This window comes from Taudactylus pleione, unplaced genomic scaffold, assembly GCF_031769625.1.
Source record: "Taudactylus pleione unplaced genomic scaffold, aTauple2 ptg000134l, whole genome shotgun sequence".
Classification (NCBI taxonomy): Eukaryota; Metazoa; Chordata; class Amphibia; order Anura; family Myobatrachidae; genus Taudactylus; species Taudactylus pleione.
In genome coordinates, this window is record NW_028284536.1 from 978643 (window position 1) to 997110 (window position 18468).

General features: G+C 42.1%; 1 protein-coding gene across 1 annotated transcript in view; it reads right to left on the bottom strand.

Moving 5' to 3' along the window:
- The window catches only part of LOC148523016 (uncharacterized), a gene marked incomplete at its 5' end in the record, with an annotated part of 321274 nt that overhangs the window by 11696 nt on the left and 291110 nt on the right, over window positions 1-18468 (bottom strand). The window lies entirely within an intron of this gene.

The following is an 18468-nucleotide window of genomic DNA, read 5'->3' on the forward strand; positions in this document are numbered from 1 at the left end:
AAAATGTTTTAGTCAAATGAAATAAGTATTAGATATATTATTTTATTGTAAAATAACATATAATAATTTTTAGATTAAATAAAAACAAAAACCACACAAATGTAACAAATCACAGTTAAGACGAGTTTTTACCAGTCGGGAAAAGTATCTGCCCAGAGTGAAAAGCTTTGTATCTTATATAATTTAACTCTCAAACCTACCACATGTTTCAATGAGACTAACACACCAATAATGTTGAAAAAACAATAAACAACATACAAAAATAATTCCTCAGTGAATGGCGCAAAATAAAAGCGTCCAACAAATTGATTAAAACAAATGAAATCTCTAAAATTTCATATTTACACAGAAGAAAAAAAATGTGACTTAAAAGAGGAACGTAATATTATATTTTTTTCTTTATTAGCACCTTTTATTTATTTTTAAGAAAGTGATGACTATGATGAACGTCAGGGAGGAAGATCTTCTCTTTTTTTCTTCCAAAGATTTATCTGGATCAATCTTTCTTATTTTAAGAAACTCTGATTTGGACCTTTTATTATATATGTAAATAAATTGTAATACACATTTGAAATTTCTTTCTGTTTTTTTACTTCACTCACACATTTGGAAGAAAAAAAGAGAAGATCTTGCCCCTGACATTCATCACAGTTATCACTATCTTAAAAAAAAAAAGCCGAACATAATATTATTTCTTCTTTATTAGTGCCTTCTATTTGAGTCACATTTTTTCTTCTACACCAATAATGTTATTTAGATGATTATGTTGCAGAAGCAGCAGGTATAATGTGTAGGATGTTCTGGTCTGGTGATGGAAATATTTGGCTGGATATTGAACCCTATAGGTTATAGTTTGGAGCTGTTGCAAATGCCCCATTCCTGCTCTCTTTCACCTTCTCAACTAGAAGTGTAGATACAGCTAAGACCCGAATGAGAGATGAGCAGTCCGGTTTTCATGAAAACCAAAACACACCTAAACTTTGGCATTTAGAGTCGAATAAAGTCCTGACTTGGATCACTTTTGGGGCTCCAGATAGAACAGAGTCCTGGCTCGATTATTCCTGGAAGATGGATCTCAGATCTAAAAAACAAAACTTATGAGTTTTTGATTTTCATGTAAATCCTTCCCTTGTGATGTCAGGTGCCAAAATTGGTCAAAATTTACTGGAAATGACTGAAAATTAATGTATTGATGTTAAAAATACTATGGAAACCAAAACAGGTCCAAGTTGCATGATGCTAGATATTTTTTATAATTTTTTTAAAGAAATCCAAAACTAAACACAGGGTCCACACACATCTCTACTAAATATACTGTACATACACAGCCAGGATCAGAACCAGATTTAGACCTCATGGGGCCCTAGGCAAGATACCAGTTTAGGGCCCCCTCCCTCAAACAATCCTGTGCATACATTACAGTAGGTGTCTCTGGATCCCACTTGGAATGTCACAGGCGAAAACAGGAGAAAGAGCAGAGGGAAATGGGAAGAAAGGGTGAAAGATAGGGTGAGACAGGAAGAACAAGTGATGAACAGAGGGATACGGGAGGAAAAGGGGGGGAAAACAGAGGGATATGAGAGGAAAAGGGGGGGGAAACAGAGGGAGATGGGAGGAAAACACACATATATATATATATATATATATATATATATTACTCAGAGAGAAAACCTGCACTGCACTTGGTAATAGGGTTCTTGTTTGTTAGCTGCATGACCTTGTAGGGTACCCTGTCCCTACTGTTTTGACTTAAATCTATAGAAGAGGTTAGCGCTAGTTGTGTAATGGATGGTGAGATGTAGATATGCAACACGTATAAAAAATTCTATAAGGGAATATGGATATAAATCTTATATATCAAAGCTGTTTATTATATTATAATCTCTGTTGTTAAGGTTGGAGACAGAGCTCATGCTTTTATGACATGATGTCAGAATTTAGTATAGTATTATAGTCCTTTTAAAATCTATATGTATGTAGTACTGTTAGCTAGCAAGCTTATTGTTCAATGTCCTGAAAGTGTCTACTTTTCTGAAGGTCCAGTGGGGCTGGTGGAGCGCGTCCCCCAGGTGAGAATTGGTATTCAAATCCCGACAGCATAAGCCCGGTGAAGGTGAAGATCCCGACAGCTAAAAGTACTAACTAACCTATTTTTACCCCCTAACCCTCCCTTAGCGGTGCCCAACCCTAACCTCCCCCCCCAAGTGCCTAACACTAACCCACCCCTCTAAGTGCCTAAACCTAAACTCCCCCTACCCCGCAGCCTAACCCTAAATCTCCCGGGGGGGGTTCCTAATCCTAACCTTCCCCCGGGGGTGCCTAGACCTAACCCCCTACCCTGAGCCTAACCCTAAACAAGCCCCCCCCGCCCCCCTGGGATCCCCCTAACCTAACCCTCCCCCCCGGCGCCCTGCTTACCTTCGATTGTTAAGATGGATGTCAGGCTCCCAAAGTAGGTCTAATAACAGGCATTGGGATTTTGACGCCTGCCATTAGACACCTGCTGGGATTAGACAGTCGGGTACCCCAGCGGTTGGGATTTTGTCCTTCGGTTTCCCGACTGCTTCCCCCCAGGTGCACTGTTGTGCTCATCACAATTCCCTGAAGAATGCCTGACAGACGATATGTGTTGGAAGCTACCACAGCCGGAGACTGTAAGCACACTAACCACTGCCAAATACCACCCAACCACCCAATCTCTTTTGATGGTAACATCTAAGAAGTGATGGCACTACACAGGTCCGCTATTAGAATGACACTTAGTGGTAAAATATATGAACAGCCGGTGGCTAGACACCTTTGTGAGAAAAAACATAATATGGCTAATTTGAGACATATGGTCATAGATCACATACCCGAAAATCCTTGGGGCGTTTAATGCTGGTGGGCGGTGGGCCTGGAAGGCTGGCACTGGAACAGTTGCTGCTGGGGTGGGCCGCGGCGGGGCTAGCCAGTTGATGGCTCACCATCAGGGAGGGACAGGGTGGTGGGCCGCAGACCCGATGAGTCACTGTGTGCAGTGTCCGCACACGCACACCGTTCCCTCATGCGCAGGTAGGTGGCCACGTACATAGAGTCTCTCTCTCTCAGAGAGCTCCACGTAGACAGCCATGCTTAACTCTCTGGGAGAAAAGGCGGGACCGCGTGACGTCATGCGGTACTCGCGCAGTGCTCCTCTGGGAGCAATGTGTTCGGTGATTTCTAAGGGCAAAGGGGCCCGTCCATGGGCCCCTTTGGTCCCGCTCTAGCGCCTAGGATGCCTGGCGGGAAATCCAGCCCTGGCCAAGATTGCCTGCAGCTCTAAATTAGGCCCTTACTGTACGTATATTGTATTGGAAAAGCTGTGCAGCCTAACCCAAGTCACCTCACATTTCACTCAACTTTATTCCAGAACTCTATCGGCCTGATTCAGCTTAGGACAGAATTGCAAAGCTGCACGCAAGTATCTTTGCAGTTCCGTCCATGCAATTATGGTAATTTTAGCAAGAGACTGCACTCAACAGCACGTGGGCTACAGCCAGTGGCCACTACATGTAGAGACGCCTCTGATTGGATGGTGGACCATGAGAAATACAGAAGACTTGCGGCTTCAGTCATTCTGCACAGTATAAGTGTACAGTATATTATCAGACATATACACCTATATTTGTTCGAAATTACTCCTTTTTATTTTGCCAAGATCCACTGGGGTTTATTTTGCGCATGTCAGATCTATCATACCTTTCAATAATATAACCCGTGATTGAAACAGTTAATGGGGTAAAGGTTAGCTGTGGTTGCAGTGACAGACATATACTTTAACCGCAATCACCACCGCACCAGGCTGCATCAAATGAAAGGAATCCATATGGTTTGAGGCAGTCAAAGATACACTGTGACAGACGTCTACTGACGACTATGGCAGCTAGATCAATATTCCAATTCTTCTTAACAAGTGAAATCCAGGGCTATTAATCTAGGCAAGTGAAATCCAGAGCTATATTCAAAACTTTCAGTTGTATAGTATCTAACTTAAATATCCAAGAAGATTCACCTAAACATAACCATTTGAACCTATCACCACCTCTCTTTGTACCTATAATTTGTTCTAAAACTGTAGACCCATAGGATCCCCACCATGTACCTGTGAGAAATGTCTGGAAATTCTATGGCTCTGCAGCTTTATCATAATATTCTTACTATGTTCTCTTAATCTCATTTTCACTATTTTAATCGTTCTTGGAGTGAGCAGGGGCATTTAAGTACATATATAGAGTAGTTAGACTCACATGTAAGAAATTGTGTAATGGGAAATAGTTGTTGTTTACTCAAGGTGGATATAATAGTTGATGCTTTGTTTTGAATATATTTACAAGGTAGGCAAATGGATTTATTACATTTAAAATATCCAGATGGTGCTCCCAATAACCAAGCCCCCCTTACTGTAGTGTTTTCTTCTCTTAATGTACTAGGAGCCAAAATGTTTTTTAGATTCCTATTTCTCCTGAATATAATGTTAGGACTTTCCTGTATGAACTTGGATAAAATCGGATCATGTTTTAGAATGTCAAAATTGGACTTCAAAATTATTTTATTACCTACAGATTTGGTGTTATACTTAGAAATGAAGGGACAAATTATCCTATTCTGCCTCCCTTCTTGTTATTGCATATCCCACTACTGGTCACAGCTCCTCTGCTGGTCTCTTGTTTCAAATGTGGACCATTGACCTTCAATAGTTCAGATCTCTATAAATTAGTGGCATAAGCTTTTGCTTAAATGAGTAATGATTCTGGGTAACCCCATTGTCTAAAGCTCTCCAACATTTCCTGCATTTGAACCAAGAAATCACTCTCATCTTCACAGTACCGTCTGAGACAAAGAATTTGATTCTTAGAAATATTTGTGACCCAAGGTCAATAATGGGTACTCTGATAGTGTAAATCCTTGCCAACACTAACTGGTTTCTTAGAGTTTGAGGACATTACAATATTGTCCTCACCTACAGTATATAAAAGGACAAATCTAGGAAATCAATGTGTTCTAAATTAAAAGTGTATGTGAATTTTAAATAAAAAGTGTTATTATTTAAATAATCAACAAAGTTTTGAGCTAAATCCAAACCTCCATTCCAAATAATAAACAAATCATCAAAATAATAGCCATAGAGGACCAGATTATGTCTATATGCACCGCTCCAGATAAATTCTTCCTCAATGTGGCCCATATAGAGATTAGCAAAACTAGGCACAAATCTGGTCCCCAAGGCCAGCCCCAGTGTTTGTAAATAATTAGTGGATTCAAAGAGAAAATAATTGTGAGTGAGTGTAAATAAGATAGCATCCAAAATAAAGTCACTTCGTTCCTTAGGTTAAGAAGGGAATGTGAGACCAGAATGTTGATTGATGTTTTATTTTTATGTATATAACTTTTTATATATTTTATTTCTTAGTCCTCATTAAATTATGAGTATATTCAGTTTGTATATAGCATGTATAGATTTATGCTTGTATACCTCCACAGATATAAATGATTTATTTTATCTGTGTTTACTATATGTGTTATACTGGGATAAATTTATGAATGTATAATTGAGTTATTCACCAAGCCAATAGACAAAAGCTGACTTGAGAAGGATTGTTAGGCAAGCTAAACATGACTGACTAGGGTTAAGAAGAGAATGGGAGACTGGAGTATGGAGATTTCTCCTATTCATTTTTTAGCCCTCAGATAAGATATAGAGGATTATATTTATTCAGCCTTTATTCAATATGCTGTTATAGATACAAAAACTTTTTTGCTTGCCTACCTTCATAAATATATAAAATACACTTTATGTGTGGTAGCTATTTGTGTTATGCTGGTGAATGTTTTTTTATATAAAGCAAAAATTGGAAAATAAATTAATAAATTGGAATAGATTAATAAAATAAAGAAAGGAATATATTAAATTTTTATTAATTAATTTATTTATAAATTGATGTTAGGAACTAATGAGATTCAATGCTTCTCTATGAGTTTGTAATTTAACTGGTAAATGTATATGTGATGAAATGTAAATACAAATGTATTAAATTTATGAAGTAATTAAGTGACACACATGTCAAAGATTAAGTAATCAACTCCCTATGTAAGTAAGGATCTTTTGCAACATACCCCTGTCTTGAAAAAGCTCCCTGGTGGAGCTAAACATGTCAACATTCATGGGTATTTAAAATCCACTTGTGACCCTGCCGGTGATTTGTGTACCTACCTGTATACTTATCTGTTCACCCACTTGCGCTACTATCCAGTGCGGTTGGAAAAATACTACATTAATCTACAAGGAGTCTCCTGTGCACAAAGGAAAACATCCGGTGTGAGAGCTTTTTAGCACAGGCAGATGGTGTTACTACGCTACTTCTACCAATTGAACTAATGTGGTGAGAGCATAATTTAACTACTAAAGGCATTCACAGTGTATGAAAAGACTTTCTTTAACCGATAAAATTCAGATGAATATGTGCTTATACAGACAGATATATACCATCTAAAGGAGAGATATCTCCCTCTTTTCTTTCAGGACATTTGCTGATGCACTAAGCTTTATGTGGAATGATTATGTGCATGTCACAAGTGATTTAAATTGAATTGTTACCAGTTATTTTACACAATTATTGTGCGTTTTAGATACATGTTTTTTGTTTTATTATTTATTATGTATATTTTTTACTTCGATCTACTGTAGGTTATGAATAAATCTGCTTTTTATATTTAGAGGAGCCTTGAATGTTGATTAATTTCAAACAAGCGATACATATGAGATATTGTATTTTATAGCGCAGTCCTAATTTGTAGTCGTTTGACTACAGAATCAATTTTATGGGATGGATTATGCAGCCATATAATAGAATATAATGTACATATGATCTATCATTCTGTATTGGGGTTACCAGACCCTGGGCCGAAACTACCATTAGGCAGCTGCAGCCACCAGAGGGCACCACAATATCCCCTTAGAAAAAAAAAAAAGAACAATGACCATCTTTAATATGGCAATAGCACTGGCTGTGCTGCCTGACCTACTGTAACCCCATTACCCCACACTTGCCTGTTCTTAACAGCATTGCCCAGTCTGTCACAGTGCTGACATCTCCTGTGAAAGTTGCATGGGCACCCTTCTTGAGAAGCTCTCCTCCCCACTACCTTTGGCAAAGACAACCTGACTGACTACAAGGAGGAAGAGCCAATGCAGGGCTGTGAATGAAGACTAGGCTACTAGGATAGTATTATGTTTTCAGCTGCATTGGTTAGTGGAGGGTTAACTAGTCAAGCCAATAATAGAATTGCTGGGTTGGTTTTAGGGATTAGGGTAAACACTTATCAGGGTTGCTTCATCCTGTATCTGCCTCAGTTCAGATTTTTCCTTCATCTGGATCAGGTATGTGCATTGTGGGCCTGATTCAGCAAGGATGCATGCAGGCAGCTTTGCAATTGTGATTCCTGATTTTATGACATGGGCGCCCCAGGGGTGAGGAGTGGGGCACTTCAGGAAGTTTTATTCTAAGACTGCGGAGAACCGCTACATCTGGGGCAGTGGGTGGTGTTGTGGCATGGGCACCTCCTATTGCCATGGATGTGGGGTCTATTGCTGGGTTCCTAATTTCAGTTGTGGGGTGTCTCTGGCATCTCCTGCTCGGGACGTCTGCTCCCAATTAGTTCCTTTGGTCATGCAGCTGAGTGCCATGTGCGGGCTGTCTGTTTCTACTATCCCTCCTCCATCTGCTGTTTGCTCTCAGTTGCCTGTCTCAGGTTCTGGTTCTGCTTCTATTTTCTGGGCTCGCACCCCTGGTATATGGGCAGTTTCTTCTGTCTCTTTTTTTTCAGATGTGACTGATATGGTCGATTTTGAGGATGTGTCGGGGGGCCAGTCATCTTCCATGCCACGTAGTGGTTCCTCCACTGTGTCCTCAGGTGAGCTGTTTATGCTATCTAATTTCTGCTCCTCTGGTGCCTCCTCTACTGACAGTGATGGGTTCCATTCTTCCAGGCACAACCGTTATAGGTAATTCCATAAGGACAGTGCTTTGCAGCATTCTTGTCAGAGGCGCCATCATGGCCGGCGATCTTCTAGGAATGAATTGTCTATAAGCCTGGGTGACATGGTCCATGGTGCTAACATGGCAGTTCTTAGAGGTTTGAAACAGCGAATAAAGGAATGTATTCATAAGGGGAAGTATGTACAGTAGATTTTTTTGCCCTCACTACCAAAGCCCGCAAATCTTTGGTGGAGGCTAAAGAGAAAGGCAGTGTTTGGATGTGCACTGCTCTTATATGGGCAGGTTGTAAGTGTTTTAAATGTTTGCAAGTTGTTACTTGAAGTCCTGCCAGGGAGAATCCATGAATGTAGTGCACTACTTGCATTTGATTAATTGCCTTTTCCATCCCTCTGGGGCTCCTGTTTGGCATCGGTATGAAGAAGAGTTTCATCACCAGCAAAATGGCCACCAGATTGTGACTTTTGGGTGTAGGAAATGGAGGTTTGGTTGGAGGTCACCCAGCAGTTTCCTGTCCAGGGGATGGTTTGAGATTGCATCGTATTTCTGCACCGGTAGTGGGTGCATCCAAAGCATCTGGTTCCAGCCCAAGTAGAGGTTGGTGTTATGCCTTTAATAATAGCTCCTGAGCATCAGGGGTTTGGTGGGTTTTTTGACACCTTTGTCTCTGATGTGGCACATCACACTCAGTGCATGATTGTCCCTAAGCCAGGAGCAGCAGGCCCCATCCTCAGTTCATGTTTCTGTCATTGCTCAATGGCTGAAATTGTATCCCGTATGTGAGATGATGCAAAATTTTTATTATACAGTTTTTCAGAGGGTTTTTGGCTCCCAGTCTCTGGAACAGTAGTGGGAGGTGGTCCAAGTAACTTGCACTCAGCTCTATAGTTGCTGGATATTGTTAAGGACCAGGTAATGCAGGAGGTTGCCCTTGGCTGGATAGCAGGCCTTTTTTTGTTTCACGTTTTCTTGACTTTATTCTTTCATCTGTAGGTGTTGTGCCTAAAAAGGCACCTGGGAAATCTCTTTGATTTAGCATCTGTCTCAGTGATCGACACCATACTGTCTGACTTCTTGAAGGTTTGTTATCAGTCATTTGAAGATGCCCTGGAAATGGTGCAGTTTGGTCCTGGGGTCCTTCTGGCTAAGGAAGATGTTGAATCAACCTTTTGGCTATTGCCATTGTACCCGTATTTCTTCTGGAGCATAGGTTTTCGGCTTCAGAACGGATTCTTTATTGATGTTTGCCCACTGGGTGTTCTGTTTTATGTGCCTTTTTTGAGCCATTTAGTTTCTCACATTGATGTGTAGAAACGGGCATGAGCAAGTTGGGTATTGTGTATTACTTGGATGACTTCCTGTGTTTGGGTCCTGTGTGTTCCCCCCTTTGCAAGAAACTGTTGTTTTCTTTGCATGCCCTGTTTATGTAATTCTCTGTTCCCATTGCCTTGGATAAGACTGTGTACTGTCTTTCTTATCTTGGCATTGTAATTGACACTGTCGTGCAATGTTGTCATTTGCCTATGGAGAAAGTGGTTAAGCTGCATGGTGGTATCATCTTGGTGTTGGCTTATGGCAAGGTTAGTCTGCACCAAGCCCAGTCCCTGCTGGGCTTGTTTTATTTTGCATTCCTCATTATTCCAGTGGGCAGAGTGTTCTGTAGAAATATTCAGCATGCGCTGGTGGGAGTCTGCAAGCCAAATCACTTTATTAGGTTGTCGGCAGAGATTCAGCATGATCTTGTGGTTTGGGAGTATACTCAATTTAATGGTCTGCATGTTTGGACTGCCCCTCATTGTCTAATTTGCAACTGCAACTTTGTATGGATGCAAGTTCCATTTGCTTTGGGGCATACTTGGAAGGTACTTGGTTGGCTGCTGTTTCGCCTGCTGATTCGGTCAGTGGCGGGCTCACCAAGAATCTTCTGCTAGAGCTATTCCCAATCATGGTGGCTATTAAACTGTGGAGTGCTAGCACAACAGACACATAGTATTCTGGTGTGACAATTTTGACATGGTACTGTCTGTGAACCCTCAATGATCCTCATCAATGCTGGTTCTGTGACTATTGGCACAATTGGTGTTCAGATGCCTCAGTTTTAACACCTGTTTTGTTACCTGCCTCAATGTAAGGCTTTGCATCAGTTTTTGCTTTCTTTTGTTTGCCACCTTTACTTCTCGGGTAGTTCACGCATGGTGGTTTTGCAGCAGCTGGCAGGCATTTCTTTCTTTTTGCACTTGAGGGGTCAGCATGATTTAATAGAAGCTTCTTGGCAAGTCGGGCTCTAAAAGGTGGGCATGCATAGCTCCTGTCTCTGCCGATAGCTATTGTCCCATCACTCCTGCTCTGTTACCCAGTTTGGTGCTAGCATTTCTGTGGCAGCCATGGCACTGAAGGGGTTAACCCCCGTGCTGTGGCACCATTTTTAAAAGGACAAAAGGCATCAGACGCCCATTGTAAATGTATACTCTGCGCTAGGCGCCAAGTGTTTAAAGATAAAAATGTATTTAAAATGGTATGTGCAGCAGTGAGCCAGGACAGCAGGTCCTGGGCTACAGTGCTAAAGGGTACAAAGCCTGTTGCTGTATATAAGGCATAAAGTGTGAAAGTATTTAAAATGTCTGATTTTAAATGTATATTTTGTAGAGAAAATGCACTTCTTGAATATTCCTGTATAAGACATGACAAGCATGTGAGTGCAGAAACTAAATGCTAATTGTCATTCCCAGCAGGAGGTCTGATGAGTAGAAAGGCTTGACTGGAAGTTTTCAGTGTGAATAGTGTCGTATGGCCAAACCTTTCATTTACAGCACTTCATTTGATAAGGCAATAGCCAGCAAGGTTGATAAAGACAATTTGGTTGTTCTTAAGAAGACCCTTTTTGATGTCACAAGGTTGGGAATGTCAAACTGATTGATACTTCCATTGGGAAGGATGAATGTCATTTACTATTTCATGTGAAATATTAAATCAAAATTTTAGGAGACAGTTATAATGTATGATAAATCAGTTTGTGTTTAAGTTTGGGTGGTAGATTAGAAAGGAGGAAATTGGGCGACTCCTTTGAAATGTTATACGTGGTTATTTATATTTTGTGACACTGCATGATTGGTTGAGAGGAACACAGGGCGGACTTACCCCCTGTGATATTGTGTGTAAGAATGATATATACAAAGAGGGCCTATGAGCCCTGTATGTTGTATAACCTTGTTTTTCCTTTGTGGAGAATAATTGTTGTTTTAATTTCTGTGTGATATTCCCCTTCATTCAGAAGGTTGAGTCTTCTTTAAGACTTTGAGCAATAAAACACAATTTGCCTTTATATCAATTGCCTCAATCCTGCAACCAACAGAATTGTGCCAAGCGCTATTCCGTTCTCTGGCTGCTCTGGGTAGGAGCTCAGTGTCTCCAAGTTCAAGCCCTCTGCCAAGCTACCGTGCAGACCTGGTCCATTGCGAAGGATCAGGAGGAATCAGCTGACACCAATCAGGGGGTGTGGCCGCAGCTAATCAAACGCATATGCAGCGAAGCGGTACCAGGTGCCGAGGTAGGAGCCAAAATTGTACGTAAAAAGCAGTTCCATGTTCTGCTGAAAGGAGCTTGGTGACGGCAGCTTCAGTAAATGTCCATGGTGCAGTGGGCGAAGTCAGTGACAGGCGGTCACTGACGGTGAGTGGGAGTCCAAAAGCGCTAACCCATGACCAGGGCCGGCCCAGATGAAAGGCGTCCGGTCACTACTTCCTTCAGTTTGCTTTGCCTCCTACAAATTGTGTCTTTTCCAGATCACATTTGTGATGGCTTTTATGGGGCGAGCTGGTTGCTTGTTCCAAGATTGCTCTTACTCCATTATTGCATTCTTATATCCTTTTAGCTGATTCTGTATTGTGCCAGATTATCTGCTTGAAGACCTGTCAGCTGGGACAAGGTCGCTGGGTTTCCATTACATCCCTGCCCTGCCTCCAGGTTGAGCCCAGTGTGCTTACTAAGGTGTACATTATGTCCCGACCGCCAGTTGAGGGTGCATTGTTGATGCATGCTGATCGTTCCCCGGTCACCATCTTCCAGTTCAGGTGGGTCTTTCAGTGTTGTATTCGGTAACTCAGGTTATGTCCTGAGGATTTTGATATGCATTCCTTTTGAACAGGTCCTGTCACTGATGCTGCTGCTTGCAAACTTTCGCCATCCAAGTCTACTACCTGTAACCATTTAATCTGCTGATGAGGGGAAATGTCTGACTTGCTTGTATTTATTTTGTATTTGCATATTGTAATTTTGACTTGGGTGCATTTTTACCATTCATCACCATTACTCAATGGGGTCCCTGAGGGATTTTGCCCTTTTATTCTATTAAAATAATAGACTAATTGGCTATGGTTCTCCAAGCAGGTTTTTAGGCTTTTACCTTGGGCCAACTTCTCCACTCCCTCACCTGTTCCCCTCCTCCTTTCTTTCCTTACATGGTTAGCATCTGTCCTGTACTTTGGTATGTTGTTTATGCTTTTTTTGTTTTATTGCAGGTGGTCAATTGGAAGAGTGCTTGATGTGGTTCATAGGGCATTCATACTGTATGTTTTTGGGCTGCTAGATCTCCCTTGGTCTATTCGTCCTCCTTGTCAGTAGTTGTACCCTGGGTTTAGTAGTTAATTCAGCGGTATGCATTGGGAATCATTACTACCAAGGCTTTGTTTATTGGTTGAGGAATTTGGTCCACTGGCAGTTTTGGTGATCCATCTAGATGGGAACGATTTTGAGAACTTGGTTGTCTCTAGACTAGAGGTTCTCGATTGTTCGGAATCAAGAGTTGGTTGGTAAATGGTGGCCTTGGTGTGCAATGTTTTGTTCCGCCATCATTCCATGGCAGCATTGGCGAGGTGGTCACACTGATGTCATGGTGGAAAAGTCTAGACATAAGGTCTATTCATTTGTAGCTAGGATGATGGCAGCTCTGGGAGGTTTGCTCATTTTTCATCCCTGCATAAGTTTTGTTAATGTGCACCTGTATTGGGCAGATTGTGTCCATCTATCTGATATGGGGATGTGCCTCTTTTTCGAGAGTGTTTTCAGTGGTTTAGACAGTTTAGTTTTAGTTAGGTTTTTGGTGGTGGGCTTGAATCCTGGTCAGTGCTGTGTGTGGTGGGTAAGAACTGCAGCCAGGGGGTCAGCAGCCTTGGTTGGCTAACCAGGCTGCAAAGGTATATGGGAGTAACACTTGACCTATGGGCTGGCTGGGTATTTGGCTCTCAAAGTTTTATTTACATCTTTGATAGTCACTGACCTTTGATGGCTGCTGTTTCCTTTGGTCGCCACCATATTGTAACTGATTTATTGATTATTTAATTAAAAGGCTGACCAGTTTAAATGCCACTCTGTTCTTATTCTTAATAATTAAGTTATATGTTGATTTGTTATATTTATATGGATGGCTTAAGGTAATAGTGTAAATTGCCTACATGGCATTTATGAAGAGTTTTCATTGTACTCGTGCACCTGGTATGTACAAATGTAAATGTGTATATGTAACTATATACAGTATGAGTGTGTGTGTACTTGCCTATGCTTTTAACTATAAACAAACAAACAGCAGACTGTTTTACTATATATATTATAATGGCAGAGTTGTGCCTTTATATTAATGCTGAATAAAAAAAAAACTTAATTCTCCCAGAGAACTCCTAAGGGGGGGGGGGGGGCAGGGTGTTTAAGGGGCTATACCTCAAAGGCTATTGGAGGTACTGAGCTGAAATTTGGAAAGGATGGATAGAACTGTTGCTCATTGCTGCATGCAAATTTCAGGGCAAAAAAAAGTGAGGATTTGGGAGTAATCTAAACTTCCAACTGTCACTTTTTTCTGACACTCTCATTTAGGACTTTTCAATTTTCTGCTGTTCTCTATAGGGGATTTTTTGGGAAGGCATAACTCTGGGTACAGGGCAAAATTAAACTTAAGATTTGTTTTATTTAGGTAGCTTTTGTTCAAGGGTAGGTGCTTTTGGGGTTCAGGTAAATTAGAAAGTTGTAGTTTTTAAAAGATTACCTCACAAATGTGCCATTATACAGATAGGGAGCTTCAACTTGTTGCATAGTCTCAGGAGGTGCCTCTAGGAGGGGGGTGTACTTAAAGTGGCTTCACTTGGGTGCACAAAGATGGCTGTCCTTTGCAGACGGTAGCAGTGGTGGGACTCGGGGAAAGGAAGTGGGTGTGAACTGTGGCTAAGACTCAGGGAAGGAAGCAGGCATTAGTGGCGGAGGTAGTGTGGGAGTTAGTGGCAGTGCAAGCAGCGGTGTGTGGGCTGCAGGAATAGGGGGAGGTAGCGGGCATAAGCAGAAGACAGATGCCTGCATCTGTGTATAAATAACAAACACAGAAGCACAGACAGGATCAGTGAGATCTGTCTGACCTTCTGTTTAAAAAAAAATGAAAACCTTTGTACAAAAAAAGATGTGCCCCACCCAAAAAGTGCAACCAGCACCGGGCTTTGGAGACCTAGTATTGGTTGTGCTAAATACAGGGAACAAATGATGTAGGGGTCCCCCATATTAAGCACAATCAGCACTGGGCTCTGTGCTTGACCTGGTCCTGGAAATAAAGGGAAAAAATGCGTAGGGTTAGCCTGTATTTACCAGAACCAACACTGGACCCTTTCTAGTGGGGGTGTAATGCCACAGCCAGCTATGCCCTTTTTTACCGGGACCTCCAGCCAAAGCCTGACTGCTAGTCAGCCCAGGCCAGGGATCCCTGGAGAGCTGGGAACCCTGGAGAGCTGGGAACCCAGCATCCATTTAAATCACAATGCACATGCGTGAACCAGTTACTGCGATCTGGAATCATGTGCTCATAGCCCAAAGAATGAGTGCTACTTTGAGTGACAGATAGTGATGTTTGTGGGTGGTAACTGTTAGAGTCTATGTTTATTGTGGACCCAGGGTGGTAAAAGGAGTAAACACCTGAACAGGCTTAAACTGAAAAGTAGGTTGTTTAATGTGAATGTTGGTACACATGAACAATAAGATAACTAAAGTCCAGGATTAACAAAATAATAACTTTAGCAGGAGGAAACTGTAGTGAGTGGGAATAAACAAATGTTTAGCATGGTAACAGAGATGAACAAGGTGAATCCAGTTAGACTGTAAAGGTGAAATGGATATCCGGGTATGCAGAGTAATGACTGAGAAGGATATCCGAAAATGCTGTTATGATGACTGAAGGAAGAATCTGGAAATGCTGTGACGATGGCTGAGAGGAGAAAAAGGTAATGCTGTGATGATGGCTGTACAGGAATGGGTTTAACTGCGGAGACAGGTTCAGGCAGGAGTGGGTCTGGTGGAAGGTGCAGGGTGATATCCAGCAGAGTGCAAGGCAAGGCAGAGTGGTGCAAACTGCAAGGAGCCAAAGGTAGACAAGGAGCTAGGGCAAGAACCGGAGCACAGGTCTCAGGTTCAGGAGCACAGGAACGCTCTCTCACAGCTGACGCTGTGAAACACGTTGCACTGGCAACTACAGGGCGCTCCAAACACCCTTAAGAACCCACCAACCGAACGTGATAGACCAGAGAGAGCAGGTGACCCACAGATGATTGGCCTGCTATGTCACATGGCCAAAGACAACATGGTGGCACCCAGATAGCCGTAATGCATTGAGAGCACTAGTCTTACTCCTGTCAGTGCGGGCCAACACTGGCAGACCTCTGCATACACGCAATTCTAATCTCCACATGCCAGCTCCCCTGCCAGAAGGACCATGCCACAGTACCCTCACTGGTAAGGACCGCAAACCTCCACGCCATGAAACCTGAGTTGTGACAGTAACAGGGGAAGGTCCAGGAAAAACGTGGGAGTGGATGAATGAAGCCAGACGTGTCTGACCATCAAAACAGCGTTCCTTGGGCATTTATAATTAGTATGGGAGCATCATTGTACACATCACCTGGTTGTATTTCACACTGCAGTGAATGCATTGCATGCGGCATTGTAGGGTCTACCTCAAGCGGTGCAAGTGGCTCTGATCGCTCTTGAGGTTACTTAAAAATTCAAACACTTCCTGGAGATGATGTGTGCTAAGAATGAAAAGTGGGCATCAGTACTCCAACGTGCGATAACTCTGACGTCTCTCGCTAAGACATAGAGGGCGTCCTTAAGGCTGGCTGTGTGATCATAGAATTTGCATACCTTGTCCTTGTCGGCTGCGTACAAACACAGCCTAGCAAATGGGTTTGAAAATCCCCCACAATTCTGTGAATTAGCAGCTCCACCATTTTGAGTGACAGCAATCTCTGCTGACTCTGCAGTTAACCACATGGTGTGTATGTATGTGTATATGATTATATATATATATATATATATATATAATGTGGTCCCAAGCCACTTGCACCCTGTGCCTGGGAATGGGAAGTGCAGGTCTGAACCCCAAATCTGGGAGTAGTGAATGTAGTGGATTTCTGACTTACATATAAGAAATAGATGGCGCTCACCAATTTTTGCAAGATGCAGCTTTAGCACGTTTTATTAGTTACCATAAGGTCACCAAGATAGTGACCACAGCGCAACGTTTCGTTCAATCCTTTTTCAAGCATTGCAACAAGTCATCATCACAGGAACAATCAATTATAAAGAAATCAGTCCCATCGGGATCCACACCTACCTTATACCAGCCGGCTCCTTAAGTACCCCATGCCCACCTCCAAATGCTGCCAATTCACCGGCATGCATTCCACCACTGGAACGTGGAAGCTGGTCATACTGAAATCACCTGACAAAGAGGTAAATGCTTCCACTGAAGCTCGCTACCGGGAAGTGATGTCACGGTTCAAAGGACGCGTTACTTTCTAAAACACACAATGATATCCATAGCAACCAATATTGTCCAAACCGATGTCATGGCAACCGATAGTATTGTAAATAGTCAAAAGGCAGGGAAACTGAGTATTGGTAAAATAGATCTCACAACATCAACAGCAGACAATCCAAAAAAAAGTCCATATAAGTTGACAGATAATGAATACCTCATTGTGTGACATACTGCAGAATAGCTTCACCATCTAGATGTCATAACCCCTGCTAAATTCACTCTTAATATCTTCAAATGCTGAAATATAAGTTACTGATAAACTAAGTCATGGACAAATCAATGTAATTAGTAGGTGATAGGGACATAAATAGCCAGCCGGTATTTTACAATAACTATATAACCAGCTTAGTGGCTGACTATAAGGTGTGTGTGTGTGTGTGTGTGTGTGTTATATATCTTGTCCAGATAGATGCCCAGGACTCCAATAATAAATTATACAACATCGCAGGTGCTTTTCCTGAAATAAGGATATTGCAATGTGCGTATGGGCAGTACTCTGGGACTAGGTATAAACAGAAACCATGCTGACACTGCAAAAGCTTGCCAATGTTTCAGAGGCAAAACAAATTCACCAAAATATCATGTCAGTGTTTTTTTTTTATATACACGGGTCTGTATGTGGGTGTTTTTCTACTGTATGTCTGTGTGTACCAATATACAGTATAAGTACACAAGAGGTGACATGTTTCACTGAAATTTCAGGTAGCCTCCTTCACCCATGGAAGAGTGTCTGGATCTTCCCCATCCCATCCTCGTGAAGTGGACAGGATGAGGAGATAGTTGCCGGGAATCATTGCTCTGAATGGCAGGAGTGGGGCTAAATCATACTAAAATGTGCCGTTTCTCCCAACCCCAAATCACGTGATTCTCTCAAGGCATCTCCTGGGGAGGAGTGATAAAATGTTGACAAGTATGATATGTATGTTTATCTATATATAGGAGTCTATGTTTGTCTGTACATGTTTATCTACATAATATGAGTGTATCTATATAATAAGAGTATTGTGATAGGATCACTGGTAAAGTGGTTTGTGGCAGGTACATTTGTCCCAGATTCCTGTCTTTTGTGTTTTAAACCCCCAGGAGAAAGTCTGCAGTGTAGCAGGCTTGAGTTTCGGCTTTTTGAAAAGCCGGTTTGGGACCTGGGGGTTGTGGGTGAGAGGAGAGGGAGGGCTCCACCCACAGCCACTCCAGGTTTTGGTTTTCACAGCCTGGTAACAGGCTTGTTAGTTTTCCACCTGAGAGTGGCCAATATAAGCCTAGTTTGTTTAGGGCTGAGTGTCTCACCTGGGAGAGCAGACAGGGAGTTTGCTCAGAGACACTTGAAAAACCTATTTGTGAGTACTGAGCTGTGCTTTGTTGCTGGCGAGGGCATTAGGCCCTGCCAGGTTCTGGTAGTGAGGGAACTACCTGTGAAGTTAGTGCCCCGACAGTGCTAGGATTTATATTTATGTTTTCTTTATATTTCTGTCATTGTACAATAAAGACTGGCGCCGACCAGCTTGTACTTGCATCCAGACTGGTGTGCTGCTTCCCTGCTGCTGTGTGTGTGTGTGTAAGGAAGGAGTCCTCTACCCAGGAGAGGGACCCCCTAACCTAACTGTGTCA